General features: G+C 36.8%; 1 protein-coding gene across 12 annotated transcripts in view; it reads left to right on the top strand.

Annotated features, from left to right (window-relative positions):
- DIAPH2 (diaphanous related formin 2) overlaps window positions 1-25,087 on the top strand; it is an 867,723-nt gene that overhangs the window by 236,447 nt on the left and 606,189 nt on the right. The window lies entirely within an intron of this gene.

The raw sequence follows: 25,087 nt of genomic DNA, 5'->3' as shown, positions 1-25,087 counted from the left end.
CTTATACTGCACTATGGAGGTGCCACTCCAGGAGTCGCTGGGGCACTTCCCCCTATGGGTTCTGGTAGGGGAAAAGCTTCTGGCACTGATGCACGTGGCGAGCATGCACACCTACTGTGGAATAGATACGAGCAATACATCTCGAAGAACACCAGTTACGGAAAAGATAACTGTCTTTTTTGAAACATCTAAATGCTAGTGTTCACAAGAAAGTTTATTTGGATTAAGCTAGTGTGAGAATTTAAAGTACAGTAGCTATTTCTGAATAAATGTGTGTGTCCAATAAAAGTTACTGTCACACCCACCTTGTCCCCATGTGTGGGCACTTCCTACAGAATAAAATACCCTGTACTTGCTTAACGTAATCCACTGTCAAAGTCAAATAGTTATTCCAGAATAATTCCATATGTAGACAATCCCTACATAGAATAGAATACAACTATATAATAACAATGCAGCTCTCAAAGTGCCTTACCATAATTAAACTAAACTCCTCAATTCCCTTTTGAAGTAGGTATTATACCCATATTTTCCAGATAGGAAAACACAGTTCTATTAGCTTTCTGCGGTAACACACAAGCTCTGTGGCAGAGCCTAATATAGTATCAAGATCTCTTGACCCCAAATCCTATGTTACCTCAAAACAAAGTTCTCCTACATGTGAAATCTCCAGTTCTAGACTGTGTGTAGGTGTGCATCTGTGTATATATTGATACGTATGTATAGATACACCAGGACAAAGGAAACATGGCATTATACCTGTAGAACTGGACAGCATGTGTTTTGTAAAGTTCTGTGAGATAATTTGGTGAAAGGCACTAAATACGTGCAAAATATTATTTATTAATCACCAAATTCAGGACAAACTTCCTGAATGAAGAAATGAAGAAAGTTTGTAGCCATAAACGTTGTTGTTTTGTTGGTTAGGACTTGTTTTTATTGTTGTTTTTAAAAATTCTCTTAATCCTTAAAAGCTGTGAAATATGGGTAGAGGAAGTTTGTTTTACTGTTTCATCATACAACAGAGTATTTTTAACAGTAAGTTTTCCTTTCGAACACTAATGTAGTTGAACACTAAGTACTGATTATGAGATGGCCATTGTTCATTAGCAGGGAAAAAATTGATATTAACTTGAAACTGTAATAGGAATGTAGTTAATTATAGTTACAATAATCAATATTAACTCTATGAAGCAACAGAATCAAATATATAATAACTAATGACTAATACAAACTTCTAGGGTTTTCCAGGGACTTGATGAAATGCAAAAGATACATAGTTTGTGAAGAATTGGTCGGATTTAACCCTGACAAAAGACAATGTTTTTCCAGTAATTGAAGAGTTGAAAAGGTGCGAAGTGAGTTAATCAATACATGAATATAATTGTGCAGGTGAAATTAAGTATTACGGAATTAAAACTGTATTACAGACTTCAGTGTACAAGTTAATTGAAGTTAAGGCTCTTTTTCTAATTTTTTTAGACTAGCAACTATTTTTCTAGGAGAGTTAGTCATTGTCTGATGGATAATTCCAGACACAGATAAGTATCCTAGGTGGAAAAATGAAAAAGCAAAGACTGGTTACTCCAGCTCTAATGGTAATACAGATTTTCCTGTTGATAATAGGAAATAACGAGATGACAGTATTAGCAGTGGAAAGCATGTTCATTAGTCAAGTTCTGATAGTAGTGAGGAGAAAATGTCGTTGTCATTATAACTAGCACAACATGGACAATTTCTGAATGGGCCGTTTTTTACAGTGCAAATTCTTTTATTCTCACAAAACTTTATCCAGATTCTTATAAATGCAGCATGTGCTATGTTATGTACCTTGCAGTTTTCAAACCTCAGAACTCAGTTATTCCGAAAAGGAGGCTCTCATGTCAGTGTGACAGGTTTTAGTTTATGAAATAAGTGTTTAGTCTCATGTCTTCCACGTCCCTGCTCTTTTTCCGTTTGTCATTGGATCTCAGAATCATTGGTTTCTGGCTAAATGATATTTTCCATATTTTTTCCTTTAAAATTTCTTCTTAAGCTATTTTTATTTTAATATTTTGTTTTTATTAGCTAGAAAAAGTATATTTTTATTTTCTGAGACATTTTCATCACATTAGGTATGATGGTGATAAAAGGGAAGAAGTCTGTCTTTTAAAATAAGTTCTTCATGCGAACGTAAGATGGCATTAACAAATCATAAAGGGATTTGTACTTAATGTGCCTTGTGGAAAGGTATTTCTCTAGAGGCTGTTCTACTTGTGGAATCTTATGGTGAAAGAGAATGATAGAATTCTCAAGTTTTTAACTTTATTCTGTGTCTCCATCCCTTTACCAGTATTGTTTTTTATAAGATGCCATGTTCCTGTTGGAGATTGGAGTGACCTGAACACACTTCTTTCTTTCAGAGAGCCAAAGTGCTTTATGTATTATCCTTTTTTTCTGTGGAAGTCTAGAACTAAGGTATTTGCTCCATATTTAATCTTCAGTGGCTGAACAGGCTCCTCAGGGTTTGCGGAAGTTGCATGGTGACCTTGACCATCATATTCTTTCCTTTCTTTAGGATTGTTACTGTACTTTTAACCTTCCAAGTGCTTGCCTCAATGTCTTGATAATAGCGACTGAAAAATTATTTGCAGTTGCATCTGAGAAACCCATTTTCAGGATCAAATACTTGGACTTTAAGTGTTCATGTGCTTTACCGTAATGACTGTTGGAGTTTTTGTAAGAGATCCTCCCACTGCTTTTGTTGATATGAAATTGGTCCTCTTTAGGCTTGGCTGATGAGCTATTATTTTCTTACATCTGACAATCTAAGTAAGATGGATTTTTCCCGGAAGCATGGACAATTCAAAACGCATTCTGTGGAACTCAGTGAGATCAGGTAACAGAGCTCACCATTTTAACAACTCAGTAGTAGTTGCTGCATGGTTTTAGACAAGACCGCACCTTTTTAAATCTTACAGATAATAGTACAAGATGTCAGTGGTAAGCATACTTTAACAGTGCTGGTAATGTTTGACAAATGTCCACATTTTAATAGATGAACAACTTGGCTTAATATTAAACTTTAAGCAATTTGAGTGTAATGTAAATCAGCCTTAATTATAGGCCAAATCACAACGGGTAAAATTTGCAAAATTGCCTTTGTGACTTAGGCCCTAACTCCCATTGGAAGTCCATTAGGATTTCGGCTTATATGGGACTGAGGTACTTTTGAAGGTTTAACTAAAGTCTCTGTTGACTTGTTAGTTGGTCCTTGATCAGACACATCTCCCATTTACTTCATTAAGAGCTTTGCTTGAGTCATGTATGAGTGAAGACTTGAGGATTCGTCCTTTATATAAAAATTGAATTTCAGCTACATGTTACTTTACCTATGCAATTGTTAGTGCATTTTTCCTGTAGTGTGTGATAAAAACTAGTTATGGCAAATCCTAGAATACAATGAAACAAATTACTGGAGAGAAAGTAAGAAATACATTATAATGTAAGTGAGGCAGTTTGGCAATGCTTAAAATAGATTATTAAAAACAAACGCTAAAGTAAATTTAAAATAGTAGAAGTGCTACAGTCAGGATAAAAAAGGTGTTGTATTTTCAATTCAAAATAAGGCGCAGAGTTGTACAGTTGTTATATTCCCCTGTTCATAACAGGGTGCTAAAATTTGTGCAAACAGCTTTGGTTTGTGAACAAACAGTTATTATATTAATGGCATATTAAATAATAAGTGTGAATGAATCTTCATAATGCTCTCCTGATCATAAAAGGTTAGTACACAGTGTAGTTTGAACTTTAGAAAATGAGCCAGTTTTTTATTAATTTTTGTGAGTTGCTGTTTATATTTTCTCCCCACTAGAGCTGGGTGGAAAACAGTTTTCCACTAAGCAGAAATTGAGATTTCAAATATTTTTCTGTTCCATATCAGAATAAAGCTGAGACCTTCTGAATTATTTTGTGGAAGAAGAGGGCAGGGCGGGGGAAGGAGGCAAACAGTTCAATGCAGAATAATCTCACCTGGGATGTTCAAGACCAAGTTTCAAATCCCTGCTAGTCTGATTCAGACCAGGGACTTGAATCTCAGTTTCCCGTATCCCAAATGAGTGCCCTAACCACCAGACTATTGGCTATGCTGGCATAAATCTCTTCCAATGTAAACTTAATTGAAACCGGGAAGTTCCCATTTTAGTTTCAGCGACCTGGTGTTTTCTGAAGAAAATAATTTAGTTGGAAAATTCCCAGCCAACTCTATTCCACAAAGCCTTTAGTAATGTCTGCAGATGGTTTTATTTACATTTGTGTTAGGCTTATGGTAAAAGCTAAACAGAACTTACAATTTGAAAACATTGTTTTGCCTTGTAGCTTACTCTTTTTGAATAATATTCTGCTGATTTTAAACTTCACTTCTGAGTAGGTATAATATGGTTACCATACACTTATTACACAGTTCTACAGAAACTACATAAAATAGATTTGTAGGGCCTAGCTCAGGAGAAGTGTAGTAACATAAAGAATTTTTTGGAGTGCAAGTTATATTTCACAAGATTTAAGAGACAAATTTGGCATCTAACACTTTGGATGTAGTCGTGCATGATAGAAATAACAGTATGCAACTGGTCCCTCATGTAGAAAGGGTTTTATTACAACCATTGTACTCATGCCTTGGTTGATTTTGTAGGCAGCTGTGTATAGGATATCTTTTTCTGAATAGTCATCTTTTATTAAATAAATTTAGGTAATCAATCTGTGCTAAAGATGTCATTGGCCAACATCTGTGTGTTTCTGGCCAGTAGCTGTAATGACACTTTTTACCTAGTTTACCTCATCCTTCATCTATCAAGTTAAACTAGCATGTGAATTGTGTTAGTCTGATGTGAGCTATTGATATGAAGAATTGCACACCCCTGTGGAGTTGTGTGAATAATGGATTTTTCTGTTCACTGGCAATTCTGAAAAAATGAAACAAAATTTTATTTCAGGTCAACTAAATAATTAATTCTTTCTAAATTTTCAGCAAGCCACAGTCGGAAACATCTTTTGGGGGTTTTCTGAAACATTTTGTTAGACCCTAAATGAAACATTTCTATTTGAATTTGAGCATTTTTTATTGTTTTAAAGAAAATTTAAAGAAATTTTAAAACAAAAAATCGCAGCTTTTTGTTCAAAAATTATTTTTTCAGAATGTTAACACTTTTTTTTTTTTTTTTTTACTGAAAGTTTTGGCAAAAATGACAGAAATTCACAATGTTTCACTCTGCTGTCATGCTTTGTTCTCTTTAAGGAATTTTGGCATTTTGTTCCAAAGGGATAAATTATATATACATTTTATTATAAGATTTTTTTTCTAGTGAAAAGTCTGAGGCCATAACTTTCTCTAAATGCTGCTGATAGGGTTTCCTTTATGTGACACATGTTGAGATTGAAACGTATTCAGCTTCTCTCTGGAGAAGTGGGGTAAATTATCTGAGTTACTTGGAAAAACATTATTGCATCATGTATTTGAATATTTACATGAGTATGGAAACAAGATGTAGAAGACCATAAATATTGCTAATTCTATGCTGACATCAACAAATCTCTTGTTAACAGTTCAGCCACTGTATGTTGAGAATCTGTATTGTGACAATGTCAGGCTAGATGGTTGCAAGTGGGTGTTATTGGGTTCTGGGGAGGTGGGTGGGTGCTAACGCACCCATGGCTAAAGGACCCTCCGCCAGTCTCTGGAGAGGATCCATTGAGCTTGGGACTCAAATAATTACGGGAGACAACAGAAAAAACAATGATGGATGTGAAGATCAGAGGGTCAAAAGTATGGAATCGGAAGGGGATGCACGTGGGTACTGGAAGGCAGATATGTTAGCCCTAGAATGTTAAAGGCCCTTTTTTTCCTACAAGCTGAGAAGGAGTTACCTAAGGTCAATTAGGGACACCTGAATCCAATTAATGGCTGCCTGAAACCTTTTAAAAACTCTCCTCTTGTGAGAGAAAGGGTGGAAGAGAGAGAGAGACAAGCTGCTGCCAGGCTAGTGGCAGCAGAGAAATAAGCTGCTTCTTCTGCACCCCTTCGTATAGGGGAAATGGCCAAAACTGAGTGTCTGCTAGGGGAAGGACTGACACCCAATGGCAAACAACAGGACAACAATGTACCCCAGTAAGGGGGCAGGAAAAGGTAGCCCCCTTTGTTTTGTGTTTGTGAGACTTCCCTTTTTGTTTGGTGGAGGATCACCCTTTGGCCGACCCCGAGGCCTCCCCTGAAAATACAGCCAAATAAGCACAAGGGCAAGAGTGAGAGACAAACACTGACCAGAGTGGAGCTGATTTCCTGCCACTGCCAGAGGGGGAAGTGTCATAAACAGATAGCTAAGGGTTAATGTTCTTTTACCTGTAAAGGGGTAACACCAGTAACCTGAAACACCTGACCAGAGGACCAATCAGGAAACAAGACTTTTTCAAATCTGGGTGGAGGGAAGTTTTGGGTGTGAGTTCTTTGTTCTTTGTCTTGTGTCTGTACCCTCTCGGCTCTGAGAGTGATTTTTCTATCTCCTGCCTTTCTAATCTTCTGTTTCCAAGTTGTAAGTACAAAGATAATCAGACAATAGGTTTATATATATATATATTTTTTTGTATTTACATGTGTATAGTTGCTGGGGTGTTTTGAATTGTATTCTTTTTGGATAAGGCTGTTTATTCACTTTTTTTCTTAAGCAATTGACCCTGTATATTTTCACCTTATACAGCGACTATTTTTAATGTCTTTTTCTTTCTTTTTATAAAGCTTTCTTTTTAAGACCTGTTGGAGTTTTTCTTTAGTGAGGACTCCAGGGAATTGAATCTGCAGCTCACCAGGGAATTGGTGGGAGGACGAAGTCAGGGGGAAAATCTCTTTGTGTTAGATTTACTAAGCCTGACTTTGCATACCCTCTCTGGATGAGGGGGGAAAAGAGATTAGCTATCTCAGTACTTGTGTTTCCAAGACTGGAAACAGCGGGGGGTGGAGTCCCTCTGTTTAGATTCACGGAGCTTGCTTCTGTATATCTCTCCAGGAACCCAGGGAGGGAACACCTGGAGGGGAGGAGGGGGAAGGGAAATGGTTTGTTCCCCTTTGTTGTGAGACTCAAGGAATCTGAGTCTTGGGGTCACCCAGGGAAGGTTTTGGGGAGACCACAGTGAGCTAGGCACTGTATAAATCCTTGGCTGGTGGCAGCGTTATCAGGTCCAAGCTGGTAACTAAGCTTGGAGGTTTTCATGCTAACACCCATATTTTGGACGCTAAGGTCCAGATCTGGGAAAAATGTTGTGACAGGAGGTGCTATGTCTGGTGAAACAAAGAATTGTCTTTCCACAGCATGTTGAGGACTACATGTAGGTTGAGTTCTTGGAGCTTCACAGAATTGACTTTTCTCTGTCTGCTTAAAGATGTGAAAACCTAGCTAAGCATGTTTATTTCATTTACTTGATTAGGTGAATTTATTGGGCCCCTGTGAAGACATTTCTGTCCTGGGGATAGGTAAAATTTTAAGGCTCCAGGACTGTGCTCATAGTTCACAGTTAATGTGTAGGTATCTTCAAACAAACCAATAACCTGTATTTGAGACTTTCTTGACCTCTGAGTGTTTGTATTTCTGTGATGCTTCAGGGCCCTTATTGAAAAAGCTTCAAGTTCTACCTTAGAAGATAGGCATATTGTTGCCCTCTATCTTACTGTTAAATTAACTGAAAAGTTTGCACAGAGTCAAACTAGAAGACCTGACCTGCAAATAGAACATAGGTCACCAATATGCTGTACCCAAGTCTTATGCCCTGGCCATGGTGCATCACAGAATAGGTGCTCAAAAATGGGTGTGTCCTAACCGCTATCTGCCACACACTCCTTCCAGATGAAGGGAATAGTCACCAAAGTTCTGATCTACAACTTTCTATTGCTGTCCAGGAAACAGTTATGTAAACTACTGGCAAAGTGGGTGCTAAGTCCGCTTCTAGTAGCTGGTCCGCAGAAGATACCTTACTCCTTTTGACGAAATGGTAGAGGTCTGTGCTTGGGATCTAAGGGTCCAGGTTGCAAACCCTGTCAATAATTTAGGAGATCATTATGATTGCAGGTAATGGAATTTGTTTAGTCCTACTTTTTTAAACTGGTTTAGTTCATTCAGGTAGAGAACTTCCTTCAACACAAGTTTTATAGTTAAAAAGACCATTATCTGGCCATTATACCATGTTATGTGACAAAACACAGGTATTGCACATTTTGGTCTTGTATCACACATTTGGATTGCGTATGTGTCATGGTGTGAGATTTGAAGGAGGAGAAGTATAAAGATGTATACATTTTCTGTAGTATGTAAACTCTAATGCAAGAATGGCTCTTCACAGGAAGTAGAAAGGTATTATCAGGGGAAGTGAAATTTGTTTGTTACATGGGATTGAAGGGAACATGGAAAAGAAATGGCAGTCTTCTCCCATTGTTTCAAGTAGTGTGGCCCAGTCTAGAAAGCTTTTGAATACTCTGTTACCAGTGATTGCTCATGTCCATTTAGCACAGGAAGTTTTGTTTTTCTGTTTGGATGAATACTTTATCATGACTATCCTTGCATTTGACACTTAGACTGTACTTCTGCAGTGTGCAACTGGATATTGCACTGTGTGCAGCATGCGACAGGCCACTTAAGTGTTGGTTTCTGCTGGGGGTACTTGTGCTGTGGCAACTGCTCTGGCAACTTGTTTTATTCTGGGTGAAGAATAGGGCTCAAATTGACCTGACTGGATCTCTGAATGACCTCTTTTCTCCTCATGTGATAAAGCTACATTGAGATTGATGAACCCACTGAAGCTTAACTAGCAGACTGAAACAAGAAGAGATTTTTTTGGTAATGACACATATCCTTCATTGATCCAGCAGAGTTTGAATTTGATTAACTTCAGGATACACTGGACAGGTGGCCATTTTCCCAGATATTTCTGATGGGAATCTGTTTGGGACTAGTTAAAATGGGCTTTGAGTAGTGTATTGGTATGACTTTACATCTGGTTTTAATGGTTCTTATGTACGTAGCGTCTAGTGAATGCAATCGAAAACAGCCTATTCTTTAGTGCTTCTCTAGTCCCCCATTGCAGCATGTCTGCTACAAACCACATTTCTAGTAGGAGAGGAAGGTCAACATAAACACCTAAAGGTTGGCTGGAGATAATGTACATAGAATAAGCACTTGCATCTCTTTTCCCTCAGAAAGCAGTCTTGCAGAAGAACTAACAACACAGTTGTCACAGAGAGGCTTCCGAAGTGTTTGTGAGAGAGAAGATGATCAGTTTAAATTAACTCCCCTTCCTCCCATCAGATTTAACATATTTTTTACTTCTTGCATCCCTCTGCAGGAGATGTGAGAATGGATGATGTGATCCAAATGATTTGAGGGCCCTCAACTTATTCTGTGTAATTACAGGATGTCTGAATGCCACTTGGTTAAATGTTATGCCATATTTGCACTAGTGATTTTGTCTGGCTACTATGATCAGCCACTAGGGTACATGCACTTTCCAAATCCCTAGTGTAGATAGGCAAAAATGCTACAAACTGTAGTTTGCACTCTTGAATTGCCCTAGTTTCAGCTGGGAATAAAAGATGCCCAGTTCAAGTCATAGGTCTTAAGTTCCGCTTATCTATTGTATAGTGGTGCAGCTCCACAGGTGGCTGGCCACAAATGGCAGAAATCCGCAAAGTAGACATTTCTGTCATATGAGATAATGTCCAATCAGCGCGCCATCAGTCTGTCTCTGGAGTTTGAGGTATATATTAGATTTAATATTGGAAAAAAGCATTCAGTGTGTTCTTTATAGAGCAATTTACAGGCACCTTACTCTAATTTAATTACTGACGTTTATCATCCTTCCGTCCTTTTTGCAGAAGGATATACTCTTCCAAAGAAGACCTGAAAATATGACTTAAAGAATCTAAAAGTAAAGGTCTTTTTAGTCTCCAGAAAAGTACGATACCCTTTTATGTAAGTTGTAGAAGTTCTGTCTGAATCATGAACATTACAGGGGCCTTGTTGCAGCTCTACTTAGTATAGTAGCTATTAATGATGGCAGTCACTTTAGGGCTCCATTGCCTGGTCTGTCGGTGGACCTGCAAACCACAATTCACTTTTATAAATAATGGAGGACATTTTTGTTCTGGACCAGCAATAATATTAGCTTTCAGGGCATTTCTGTCTATTGGAGGTTGAATTTTGTAGCACTTCTGGAAAAATGGGTGGCAGATTCCTGTGTTAAGTGAGTGACTGCAACACATGAAGCAAATGAATATTGGCAGATGAAAAAGGGAAGTTTCACTCAAAATTTTTATTACTGATATAAAATGTATTTATTTTTCTTAGAACCCCACTTCTACAAGGTACTTTGATATGTCTGGCCTTTCAGTATTTAAGGAGTCCCATTGAAGTTAATGTGGATATTTGCATGCCAGCAGTTACACTAAATACTTGAACTGTTTTCTGAATCAGGGCTTTGGAAGGAAAACAAGTTAATATCTTTGCAACAGGCTTAATTCTGCAAAACCAGCAACACGTGCAAATTTATCATGGAGCTCAGTATTTCCTGCTTAAAGACTACATATCGGCCCCTTCCTTAATTCTTCTAACGTTCTTTGTTTGAACATAATCCACCTAAATTATTTCTGGAGGCTGATCTCAGTACACTTTCTATAGAGAGAAACTTTTTTCTAATACACTAAATTGTCTTGAGGTGTATGTTACTGTATTTATAAGAACTGAGGCTAAATCATATATCAAGAGATTTGATAGTGACTCCACACGAATTAGTGAATGCAGATTTTATTTTCTATCTAAATAAAATTGAGCATTGTGAAACGTGTAAAGTATTGTTATGACTGGCTAATTTTATTCAGCATTGGAGCATGGCTGGGTTGTAAAGAAATATGCAACGAACAAACTTGTTGAAACAAAAATAGAAATGAGTTTTACAATTGTTCTATAGTTATACTTATGCAACTTGAAAAATCTACGTAGTACATTTTCTTATTCGGTAGATGTTTAAAGATGTATAGCCAGATATGTCCAGCCAATAAAAGCCACACGTCTGAAAAAAAAAGTTTTTTATCAATTTTATGTGAACCTAAATTAAATCCAACAAGTTTAAAATACATGAACAATTTCTTTTGGTTAATTTCATGTGTGTTCTCATTACCACATGCACTACGTTATTCTGTTTTTTCTTATGTAATAAATAATATAAATAGCATATATTGAAGAGGCTAGCATGTGAATGAATAATTTCAGCAAAAAAGAATCAAATTGCGGAAGAGGTTAGTCAGTTAAATTGTAACCTATTTCTGTGTCTTCCTGACCATTGATGCTGTTAAAGAAGAGGGCAAGTCATAATATTCATAAAAGTTGCCAGGTGGAAACTGTCACTATTGACATAGTCTGGACTTGAATCAGAAACCTAGATATGAAAGGCTTGACCTCCTTCAGGTTTTCAGTCCCCCACAGCAGTTGCCTGTCTTGGGAGGGGGTAAGAGGTTGTTTAAGTTTGTGACATATTTTTCTTCATTTATTTATTTGAAACAGAACCAAGAATAATCGGAGGTAAACAATTTGGCCTAGTCTTGCAACCGTAGTCCTGAATAGTCCCACTGTAGTCAATAAGATTATTCATTTGAGTAGTGAAACAGTAGGGTCTTTTTAACAGACTTATACGTTACAGTGCAGTAAGTGTGAGGAGGTGCAGTTTTTTCCTGTTATCCAAAGGAAATCTTTAAATTAACAAACATAGATAAATGTTTGAGAGAAAATCATCATTAATGTTTTCCATGTGGTAGCATCCAACAGGTCAGAGTTAAAAAAACTCTTCTAGTTTTTAAGTCACATTTTCTACAAACCTCATTTTCTCACCTATATAGTTGTAATAACTTGGATTATGAAAATTAAAAATTAAAAAAAAGAGAACCCCATCAGTTTTTAACTTCCTGTTCTTTTTGAATGCCTTTTTCAGGTACATGTGCTTTAACATGTCACATCTCAAGTGTCTGAACTAGTGGCACTGAAAATTCCTTGAGGTCTACTTAGATACCTATAGTAACTCTCACTGTGGTTTAATACCTCAGATTGTCTATGGAAATGCATCATTTTCAGTTCTGAGGTCTCTATTTATCTGACTGCATGTTCTTAGTTTTGATGGCCTCTTTACCCTTCTGACAGAAATTTATTAGTGACTCTCATTCATCTGTGATGACAGTCTGCCCTGTTTATTGTTTCTGTCAATTTAAAGAGCCCAGAGTTTTCATGCTACTTCAGTCCTTGGTTCTGTGTTAAATCAGTAATAGTTACTTGGTCAACAGATTCCCAAGTGTCCTCCAATTTAGAATGTATTCCTTAGGCAAATTTCTATATTCACCTCATTCAAAGATGTCTTCTCTTGCAATGGGTCCAAAACAGACTTTTGGATAAATACATCTGTTTCTCCCTCTGTCAGTCCAAATAGAGGTTGGATGTAAAAGTATATTCTCTAAAAAGGGGAGTGCATGTATTCCTCCTGGGCCTCACTGAATTGTTGTTTAATAATTATATACAATAGCACATTTTTCTTGGGAATATTCCTGAACCCTTCTGTTTCAGAAGAAATGCCAGAATTGTTATTAAGACCTATATTCACGTCTCACAGTAAATCTTGGCATTTGGCTTGATACAGATGTTGTAAAGTGAGGTACAGGAAGTTCTTTCAAAAATTGGCAGGCTGGCTACCAGAAAGACACATACTTGACCACATGGATTTAGTGTCCAATTCCTTGTCTGATATTTTCTGTCTTTTGGGGAAAAAAAAATCAGGACTAACTTTTACTAAGACTAAAGTCAATTTGGTAGCTTATGTTCCTCTATTTGTTCATCATATGTTTCTTAAAGTGTGTATCTGTTATGAAAAGTGCTGCTTTTGGAATCTTAATGCTGATCAAATGTGCTCTGAGTCATATCTGTTGATTTCACTGAGAACACCAACTTTGTGCTATTTTTTTTTCCTGTTAGACCTGCAAAGCTAATGCAGTTCACTGAATGAGTTGGTTGCTATTCCTTTTGTGCTCCATCAACATAATTGTTTACTAATTTCCAACTGCAGGGCCAATCAGTTACACCTGGCAAGACACACTGAATGCAATTTGTTTGCATAGATGTTGCTGAAGCCATAATCTGTACATATATAACTGACAACATGATTACACTTGCTGTAACTTTGTTACAAGTGATCTTTTTGCTTATAAACTGAGCATATTAGATCTGAAAACTAATTGAGCAAAAAGGAAATAACAGAATATTTAAACTATATAAAATATTGTTGATACTTAAAGTAAAAATGTGTTTTTAAAAGCCTAGTTTAGGTAAATTTTCCTATGCTGAACTCTAAACTAAATGATGAATATAGTACTGCTAGGGCTTCGGTTGCCTCCTTTCACTTCCTATAATACACCTGTAATGAATGAGATTTGGGGATAGATATTTAACTCTATGAGTAACAGAGAAAGGAGTGAGTGCTATTTCATCTGCACCCTATTTCCCCCCCCACAGTGTTAGCTAAATTCCTTATTTTGCAGTCTAGCGATGTCCCTGTCTTCTCCATAAAACCTCATTACTTACTGAGAGAAGCTAGTCTTTGTGTGTATAATAAATATTAACGGATTCAAGGATACAGGACTTTTTGTACTCCCAAGAGTTTGTGGAATTTGACAAATGAAGAGAAAGCAATTTCCTCTTTCTTTAAGAAGTCCAAATGGGTTTGACACCAGTCAGTGCTATTGTAGCAAGATGCGTTTAAAATATAGCAAGTACCCTGATAGCCCATTCTTGTAAGTCAGCAGCCTTCATGAATGTAGTATTCTTTTAAATCTGTTAAGCTGACATATGGAAGTCCATTTGTGCCTTCATTCAACATTACTCAGCATTTGAAGTAAAATATGGAGCTTCTTCTGGAGAGTGTTTGTTCATCTTTCTGGGATTGTTACAGATTGGATGGTTTCCCAGGAGTGGAGAAATACTTAATGGAGATAGCTAGATTAATTGTCAGTAACTGGAGTTTTTGTGGTAGTTTGTGACTCTCAGAAATACTTTTTTGCTACCTCTTTATAGACCTTGGATAGTATTTTGAATCTGTGTAAGGGAGCCAAAGAGTATTGGTCCTGTTGATTCCTTACATGCTCTTACCTAGACTGTTCATGTCTCCAGGAGGGCATGTAAATGGTGTGACAGTGGTATATTATGCATCTAATAATTTACTCCATTTTTGTATTCTGTGTTGAACAGTTCAAAATCTGCCTGAGGGAAGCAGATTATAATGCATTCCAGACAGATCCTGTGTATGGGAAAGGTGTTTGATACCTATTTGGAGGAGCAATCAATATAGCAATTTGGGGGCAATGACTTTTATTGTGTCTTGGCTGCTGTGTTGCCCCCATGCAACAATAGGTTTTCTACACAGAAGCCTGTAAAGGTGAAGGGACAAGTGTTGCACATGGCACAAGAGAAGATGTAATCAAGAGTAGGTGCTGCTCTGTGCAGGTAGGTGAACATTGTCACATGTAACCAGGGCAAAGAGGAGAGAAGGGGGCTGAGGGGCTCTTCCCAGCCTGAAATGTTGGCAGACCTTGAACTCGAAGAAAGTGTTAGATCAGACTAGTGTCTGAGGACTAGGATGACCAGATATCCCGATTTTGTAGGGATAGACCCAATACTTGGATTTTTTTTATATAGGTGCTTGTTACCCACCACCCTATCCCAATTTTTTACACTTGCTATCTGTTCACCCTACTCATGACTTTAGTTGCTTTAAGAGTAATGAGACTGTAGTTAAGAAATTTCCTTTGCTAAGTCTATGTTCCTTGCTTTTTCTAAGTTGTGCCAGTTTAAAGGAGTTAAACTGGAAGCCCAGAGCACCCACAGATTCAGTAGAGTGTATGTAAGTAAATAGGGATGTCTAAGGCACTGGTTTGTTTCAGGGATTAGGGTGAATGGGCTGTAGTACACTTCATCTCAAGGAATGGTGTAAAATGAGTGGTCTGAGCCTCGGGAAGTGCCCTATAGACCCAGAACAAGAAACAGTGTCTCAACCCTACCAGAACAAGTTGGCTTAGAAGCACATAGGACCTAGGAATTGGATCCACTCTCAACAGATTGGGGACTGTCTAGAGTGTTACATGGGCAGGTTGTAACACATGACCCTAACAATTACTGCCTTCTAGGTGGTTTTGGGCCTTGAGAGGAATGTTCTAATTTGTGTCTTTGCAGAGGCAATATATGTGGTAGACGGCAGTTATCTCTGAAGTGCCTTCCTTTTTTTTACATTTTCACAATTCTGAGAAATGTTGATGCTGGTAAGAAAATTCTGAACTGTCTTGACCTTATTAATTTTAGTTGTATAGGGGTTAATAAAAGCAACATTAGTGACTTTACAAGCTGTAACATCCTTTATCCTTTTATGCTTTTGAATAATGACCTTGTGAAATGTCAGATTCAGTAGTGTTCTCTTTGAAAAAGAATAGACTGATACTTAATGATTTGTGCTTGATGTATTTAAGCTCTTCAGTGAAGGTCAATAATTCTATTAGGGCAAAATGTTGACAGAAATTAACTAGGTAGTTAAATTTTAGCTGACAGTATCACTTTTTCTTTTTTTTTCTTTGAGTAGTTGTCTAACGATAAGGCCAAATTTTACTTGGTGGTTTTTTTGACATTATGAATAGCTGATTCATGTGAAGAATTAAAAATGTTGTTTAATTAAAATCTGTGCTTAATAGTAATACAAAACCAGGTCTCTTTGTCATGGAAGGATTATCTCAGTGGTTTCACCTCATAAAACATTTTATTGTATAATTACTGTATTTGTATTTTATTTTTATTTCATACTTGTTCTCAGTTGTTGTCCCTGTTCAGTGGAAAAGGGTAAACGTTTTCTCTTCATCCCTACCCGAGAGCAAGGTACATCACAGTCATAGTTGCTGTGTTGAATGGAGCAAGTGGACTATATCTTCCTACTATCCCCAGGGTTTCAAACCACCAAAGGGAGGAGTAAGTAAAGCTGTCTTTCTGCTTGTCCATCTATGCAGTAGCAACTGAAGCTGACTATTGTAGCACAGATGGAGCAGAATTCAGTGTGTTTACGCCCCCATGTGCTGGAGGAGGCAGAGTCCTGGAATCAAGCTCTTTTCCTGCCATAGTGTAGCTTTGTGGGTCCTTCCTAAAAACTCCCCATCTGGCCCTCTGAATATATACATTATGTGAAACATACACAAGTGTATAGCACCCTGCAGTAGACCTCTGCAGTGCAAGCTCTTGAACATCCCTTCGAGGGTTGGGGGAGAGATGTGGCCAAATTCTGATCTGCTGCACCTATGGTATATCTAGAAATGGATCGGTGTGCTGGCCCTAATAGGCAGCCACTTTAGAAGTGATGTGAGGAATGCTGAGGGAAGGTGTGCTGAAGCTCTCTTTAAGTACAGTGGGACCCTGTTTATCTGACTCTCCATTATCCAGATCTCCATGTTAACTGGGCAAGCAGCGTGCACTGGTCTAGAAAGGGGTGATCTCTCCTTTGCCCGCTAGATGGCAATGCAACATTTTACTTTCCCAGTCTCTGGTTTATCCATTTTTTTGATTATCCGATCTGGCCCTGGTCCCAATTAGATTGGATAAATGGGGCTCTGGTGTAGTTAGGCAAAGGGGAGAAATGCATGTAGGCCCTCCAGACTCTGTTCTAGCCTGTAGACCAGAATGAATATCTGGGGAGGGGCTATGTTGCCACCACAGCTTGCATTCAGACTGGTATTTATGGATTTTATCCCATTCAACTCCCTCAGAATTCCAGATTTACTACCTAATTGCTTAAGCTTTGTGTAGGTTGTGGCTATGTATTTCTTTAAAAAGGTGTAACATACTAGTGAAAATGGATTTATTCGTGAAGTGTAATAGGTGTTTATTCTTACTACACCATGGCAGGACAATTTTGTGCACAGAGTGGTAAATTACAACTCTTTTACCTGCATGAAATTAAAATTTATTGCCAGCTGTTTCTCTTAATCAGTTTGAATCTGTGAAGAATTTAGTAAAAATATAGCATAAAATGGTTAATATTAGCTTCATAATTAAGAATCTAATTAGCAGCCCATCTATCAAGAGGATTTAAGTAAGAGATTTGCTTATTGTTATTGCTTTAGTTTACCTTGGGTTTAAAAAATATTTAGTGCAATCATTTAAAATGCTCAAATTATTTCTGTACAGGTAGTGTATGTAAGGGCAATATTACTGTAATGTGCTTGCTAAAATTGGAAATATCTCAGTAATCTTTAAGACTGTGAATACTGTGCTTTTGTTATGCTACACTGGAATAAAATAGAGAATCTTGTGTTTAGAAAACAGACAAGATTCTAAGAGTCATCATGGGTAAGCAGCTACAATATATAATTCTTCCCAAATAGCATTTGTCATAACCATATGTCATAATATTAAATAAAGTTGGCATTTTGTTATCAGAACTCAGTGACTTTTTACTATGATTCACAGTCCAATTATAAAGCTTTACAAAGCAAGCTAATATCTTCTCCCTAAAGGTACATGTTAATTTCTGGCTCTAGTAATTTAGGTTATGTATTTTGCCAGTCAAGAATGATAGTAGTACTCTGAAGAAATTAATTGTGTACTGTAGATCTGTAAAGGTAGTAATTAGTACATAATAGTCTTTAACTACTGGGATTGTTCTAGTACAGACTACATTACCTGTTCAACCTATCTCAAGGGAAAAAAAATAATTTTGTTTCATCAATCTGACTTATATCTGCCTTTGTTTATTAGATTTGTAATGCAATTGTTATTGTCATTTGTTTGTTTTAATGACTGAAACAAGTTTTTAAAGTAATGTTATATTTTGCCATTCTGAAATCTCTGTTGGGGTGTGTATGTGTGCAAACTGTGAAGAGTATTATTTGATTTCTTAGGAGCAAGCTCAGAATCATGAGGTAACTAAAGACATTTTCTAATGAATATGATCTTAAGGCAATAGTTCCTTTTATCCCAAGTTTTTAGTGTGACCAAAGAGTTAATTATATGTTGCGGAATCTTTTAATCAAAACAGGGAGTTTGTCTAACTATTAGAATTTACAATTTTAGATAACGGATTTTGTTCTAGCTCCAGTTTTGACATTGACTCATTGGGGATCATAGGCAAGTCACTTGACCTTTCTGTGACTTAGTTTCCATATTTGTAAATCCAGCAATATTATTGACCTCAAATGGCTGTTAAGGCTTAAATAACGTTAAAGCACTTCAACATCTTTAGATAAAAACAAGAGGGGTTAATATTTGTACAATCGGAGTGTGCTCAATAGAATTGGTTGTTTTTGTTTTTTTTTATTATTTCATTAGGGATTCATTAATTTAAACCAATACTTGCAATTTCAATTTAAAGAATATATTCAAAATTAAAGTATGAAATTGTAAGCGTTACACCTAATACTTATTTCAGACTTATCAAAAGTGTTTTTATGGTAGAACCATACCTGCAGATAAGAATATGATGTATAAAAGATACATATGAAGTCTGACATTTCATCTTCATAGCATGATAACTATGAACATGTAGTCTTTAAACAAAGATCAGCTTAATATTTTAATTTAGAAGCTTCACTTTTCTTTAACTTTCAGCACTGTAACACCTCTTAAATACAGTCACACTAATAGTATGGTTCCTGCTTTACTGGAATCATGAGGTACATATACTTTTCTTAGAATAGCTTTCTCAGTGAAGAAATGTGACTCTGTCTTTGGAGTGCTGTTATTGGTGGATTGCATTATAAAGTAAACGGTTAATAAATCAAATATTGCATGGATTAATGGGCACCAGTGTCAAAGCTGAAAATTTTTACTTGGATATGACATATATTCATGATAAGAGCAAAACAACATAATTTAGCATGACTGATGCCTACATTTAAGGACTGCAGTGCATAGGGTACCGTGACAACCCGAGAACATGCAAGGAATGTGTGGGTGGAGTGTGGGGAGGGCATAGAAGTCAATTCTGTATGGGCTGAAAGGGGAGGTGAGCACGGTTGTATTTCTCCTGCAGCGCAGTCAGGGACCTCACCGTGGTCCTCGAGCAGCTGTATCTGGCTATCCATATGCAGTTTCTCATTGATAGCCTCTTTCCATGCTCTCTGGGCACTACCAGCTATATCAGAGGATTGCAGCACCTCCTGTAACATGGCTTCCTTACTCCTCCGATTCATCTTATCAGATGGAGGTGCTCAGCTGGCACATCTGCAGAACCAAAGAAACAATAGAGAGAGGTACTATTGTGAGTGCACTCAAAACCTTGATTCATACAAGTTAAATATACCTCTTTTCACTTTCCCAATAATGATACACAAACTTACACGCTTCTGACAGACAACACTTAGTTAAATCCAGGTCACTTAACTGTAGACTTTTAGTGCAGCAGAGAAATGCTGAAATTTTAACAAATATTTCGTGCTGGTGGTGGTGGTGGGGCGGGGGGGGGGGGAGAGGGCACATCTCCAAAACATTAGTTGCTATAAAACTTCTGCAGTTTCCCTACTTTGAAACTCTTGGCACTAGTCCTCATGGAAATATTTTTTTTAGGTAATACTGTTACAGTGTCTTCCTAAGTTTTTGGTTTCCTCTGCCAGTAATCTCAGTTGTGCATCACCAGTATGGATGATGGAAGAGTAGTGACTCCATGCGTATCAAAATCTCAGCTAAGATTCTGTTTTCTTACAACATAAAGCAGTGAATAAATGATGAAACAAAAAACTGTTTCATATCTGTTAGTTACGTCTGGACGCAACCTGTTCATACAAAACTTTAAAAGCTAGTTAAAAGAAAAGACTTCTACATTCCTTCATATTTTAATTTATATTACCTACAACATTTTTATAACACACTCAATACAGTTTTTGCTTTCATCCCCAGCAAATAAGAAAAAAAAGCCTTATGTACCCAACTTCCCCAAATGTGCATCTAATGCAAAACATTAAGTGAGTTCAGCAGTGTTAAGGCAAAATAACTTCTGAAATGCATGAATTGTCTCAGATGTGCCAAACTGTTCATAAAAATGATATGAACATGTGTGTTCTCTTGGTTTTGTGTTCAAGTGGACATTTGAAGTTGAGTTCATGTTGCTTTTTGGAATCTGTTGGAGGTGAAATGCAAATTGTCTTGTGTGGTATTGACGGAATTTATTATTGACTTCTGGAACTTATATATATGTGCATGCTTCCCACAAGCCTGTCCTCTTGCAGTTCCACACCAGTGCTTGCTGACTCTGTGGTGGCTTTTAATTGCCAATACACAGAGTATACAAGTATACAAGCTAGGAGTGTGATTTCCCTGCCCTCATATGCATACTTGTGCTAGTTCTTATCAAACTAGCATAAGTATAGATATTAGTGTAGCGGTGATAGTACAGTTAGTGGCACCAGAGGCATGGCTTAGCCAGGCCAAGTACAGATGCGTATGCATTTGGCACAGTTAAGCCATGCCACTACTACTACTTCCCATGCTACTGTAGCTACTGCAGCTACTGCTATTTATGCTCACTCTAACTTGGTGAGAAATAGTGTATGTGTATGTGAGCCATAGATTCACACCTTTAGCTCATAGTGTAGACATCGCCTCAGAGTGGCACAGAAACTTGATAGTTTCAAGCTGCTTCAGACAGTGTAGGCTTCTTTCTCGTCTGGTAAAAGAAGCTGGGTCAGTGTTCTGACTCAGTTTAATCACTGTTCTCAATTAGCAGGAGGTGCTAAGCTTGAGATAAGGAAATGGTAGATGTGTTCAATAGGATAGAATCCTGTGGCACCTTATAGACTAACAGACGTTTTGGAGCATGAGCTTTCGTGGGTGAATACCCACTTCCTCAGATGCATTCGTATTCACCCACGAAAGCTCATGCTCCAAAACGTCTGTTAGTTTATAAGGTGCCACAGGATTCTTTGCTGCTTTTACAGATCCAGACTAACACGGCTACCCCTCTGATACTTCAATAGGATACTGGATTCTTTCATTAGATCTACCCAAAACACTGATAATATTCCCTTCATAATAGCAGAGTTACTATGTTCATAAGTGTGTTTAAGAGGATATTTGGCAGATTCTTTAAAGATACCAGTGTTGTACAAGAGAAATGTAATAGTGTTAGTGAGTACCTTTCAGAAAACTAAAGATTTAAATAGATTAATAGGAATTTTTGAAGGTGTCTTAGGTAGAGTCTTAAATCCTATTCAGATTCATTAAGAGTTTGGCACCTAACTCCTGTTGGCTCCTTGGAAAATCCCAGCTTAAATAATGAATATTGAGAAGCTAGAAATGGAAAGTGACTTGCTAGTTACAAAACCCACTGAAAGATGTTACGAAAACGATTTACCATGTTGTTTTTTTAAATTCCCGTTTAAAATATAAAGTAAGTTCTCAAAACCAGAAAGCTTAAATAAATAAAAATGAAATAATTCTGGTAACTACAACTAGACCATGGACAATACAATTGAACATAAACAGAAGTGTAAAAAAAAGTCTAGAGGCAATGAAGCTTAAATAGATAGTAGACAATCATTAGATGGAACTAAATGATCATGCAGAGTATTGGCCTAGAAAGGGAATTGGGAGATAATTGTAGACTAATGTATTTATGACAGCAGTAAAAAAAGAAATAAAGACTAGTGGAATGAAAAACAAAATGATAGTGTTACTGTACAGATCACTTATAAACATCAACCAGAAAAGAATTGTTTTGGTCGCCTTTACAAAAAATAGAATTTTATTGTACCTGTTTCTATAACATTTGAGATACAGCTAAAGATGAGCTGCATATCCTTGTGAAATAGTAAAAACTGTGGGGTCACAGTATGGAAATACTGGGAATTATAAGAGTTTGAAGAACTTGAACAAAATATGCGTATTTTCACTACAAAAAGGCTCAAAAGGAAGGTATCATGGAAAATGTATAAAGTAAATAGAAAATGTAAATTTAGGTCAATATATTGTATTCAATTATGAAAATATGAAATGGTAGTGAATAAGCATTTTGCTTACCAAGGCTATGAGTGAACCAAGAGCAGGGTAGAGGGGAAAATAACTTGATTGCTGAAGGAAAATGACCTTCCTTGCCCCAGTCCTCCTTTATATACTTCCTAAACAAACTACCTGAAGAGGTCAATCATTACATCCTGTCATTCCGAGGCACAGAGAGCCTGTGTGACACCCTGACATTGCCCTCCTACTTCTGTAACATTTAAGATGTGGAGGCCCAGCAAACTCTGACACTTGTGGAAGTGGGCCTATGTTATAAAGCTACTTTTTATTTTTACTTTATCAAGAGTTCAAGGTTTAGGGGTGGGAAAAATAGGGTTTCGGTAAGTTGCAGACTTTTACCTAAAAAAATAACAATTCTCTGAGTTACAGTGACTTGGCTTATAGCCTTGGGATGGTCTGCAGAGAGAACAAAGGGATTATTCTTTGTGTTTTTAGGATATAATCGATAACATTTGTTTGTTTTGAACATTTTACAAATAAACTGCGGCTTTGTTATCATAGATTATTGACTGGGGAGAATTGAGTAGAGGTGCACCAAAAAATTCTGATCGCTGTTGATTGATGATTTGCTCAAAGAATATAATAAAGCACACACACACACACACACACACACACACAGACACACACACACACACACACACACACACACACACACACACACACGAAATTGGATTGTGGGTGGTCGAGCAGGAAACTTGTTAAAAAAAATACAAAACCGCCTGAGAAACATCTTCCACAAAGCAGAATCTTACCTTAAAGTTAACCAACTCTTTAGTGAAGTTTACTGCAACATTGCACTCATGGCTTGACTGCTATACATTTGAAGCATACTGAAATATGATCATAGAACTTAATCAGGGTTGGAAGGGACCTCAGGAGGTCATCTAGTCCAACCCCCTGCTCAAAGCAGGACCAATCCCCAGATTTTTGCCCCCGATCTTTAAAGGGCCCCCTCAAGGATTGAACTCACAACCGTGAATTTAGCAGGTGAATGCTCAAACCACTGAGCTATCCCTCCCCCGCAAAGGGGCTATTTTTATCAGCCCCATCATACCTCCCCTTAATATACAAATTTACAGAAAGTTAAGAAAAACTGGGAATTGCAGTGTTTGCTTGGGAGAGTTTATTCCCAGACATATCATAGTCAAAATGATGCTGAATGAAATAGCCCTTTAGTCTGTCAGCAAGTTGGCCCATTATAGGATGAACCATCCTAATTTTCTTTGGGCCTGTCCTTTAGTTTTTCTTATAGGGAGAGGTACAAGGTTTCATCAGTGTTGAACAATGAAATTTGTCAAATAAACATACAAAGAAAATTAATCAATCACTTTTTTTATGTACTTACTCTTATGCACTCATTCTTCCGTCTTCATTTTAGAATGGACTCACCATCCACTTGCTGAGGATTCGACTTTTCATGGTATAAAATTAATGTGCCAGATTTTGGATTTGACATTTAGATCATATTGTATTTAGGGGGATTGATTGTATTTGCGACTAGCCAAAACCAATATTTTTGTTAAATTGCTGAATTTTGATTATACATGTTGAAGAAGTCTCAATTCAGGTAGGTTAACTCTGAATTCAAGTATTTGTTTGTTTGAAATCATTCTAATCAGTAACTCCACTTGGAGCAGTTCAAAAATCTTTAAAACAGAACAGAAAAGATAGCATTCTAAGTTTGCAGTGATGTTACTATTAATTTTTGTTTACAACTTTGTTAGTATTTTACCAGAAGTCTGTGCTGAGGCAGCTTTCCTGTCAACATGGTGATTAAATTAGCACAATTTGCTCTGGGATCAGTAGGTGAGTCAGCTGACCAAGTGTGATATTGACATTGTCTGCCTCTTGATGACCTTTGAACCCACTGTTGGCTAATTCAAAAAAAGAAAAGATTCTGTACTCTCTTTAAGGTTAAATTATTCCTTTTTGTCTTGAAGAAAATCACAGCCTAAGAATTTTAAGGTTTATTTAAAACATATTTGACAGCATAAAGCAAATGAAATATTAGAGAGATGCTGGATTTGTAGCTCTCTGTGGATTTCAAAATAAAACTTCTTGACCAATAGCTATAATCTATACTATTTAAATATATATGTTCTTAGCATCAAACAAATGCAGTTAAGCAGCCACATCGTCTAACTTTGAGTTATGAGATTGAGGAAAATAGATATTTTTCTGTCCAATAAAACTGCATTGACTAGAATTGGTTTGGTAATAAATGTCAATAAATTTGAGCTGTAAATTTGACTTTTCCACTTAAAAATCATACGGATCTTTCATGCTTTTCTAATAGTTGTAAAATAAGTCAATCTTCCTTTAGTAGCTTTTTGTTTTTAATTAAGAGCTTAGGCTGATTCAAATCTTTCTCCTCATTGTTCTTTTTGTTTTTTGATTAGGTAGGATGTATGTAAATCCACTAAACCATGAGAGCCTTTAAAGGAATATCTCATTTTGAAATTTGAGTACTATATGTGTACAAGACCTACACTATGAAGTTCTGTGTCTGTCATCTTAAAATAAAATAGTTATATCTTGCTATGAGATGCTCTTAATATGCCATATAAATTGCAGGTTATTGCATTGTTCTACATGCAGTCAAGTTTTGGAAGAGAATTTGCAACTAGAGTATCTAACCTTAATTTTTCCTATGTGGCTACAACCAGAAATACCAAAGAACCAACCTCAGTAATACGTAGAGAATAAATTCATGATAGACATTTGTCTTGAATTTATTCCACAGTAGCAGACTTTATCATTTGAAAAATCATCTTTGAGAATCACTTTGATTTTTATGGATGAAAAAGACTACTTCGGGACTATTATTATTATACATTTGTATTTGAGTGTATAAACTTTATTCCGAAGAAAAAAATGAAATGTTGCTTATCACTGACTTTTTATAATAGAAGAAAATACTAGAGCTAGCTGTCTATAACTGACATGTCAGTGTATAATTTTATAAATTGCTCTTTTGTTTTAGCAGGACTTTGTTG

The sequence above is a fragment of the Gopherus evgoodei genome, chromosome 9 (assembly GCF_007399415.2).
Source record: "Gopherus evgoodei ecotype Sinaloan lineage chromosome 9, rGopEvg1_v1.p, whole genome shotgun sequence".
In the NCBI taxonomy this organism is placed as follows: Eukaryota; Metazoa; Chordata; order Testudines; family Testudinidae; genus Gopherus; species Gopherus evgoodei.
This window is presented reverse-complemented; position numbering and strand designations above follow the sequence as displayed.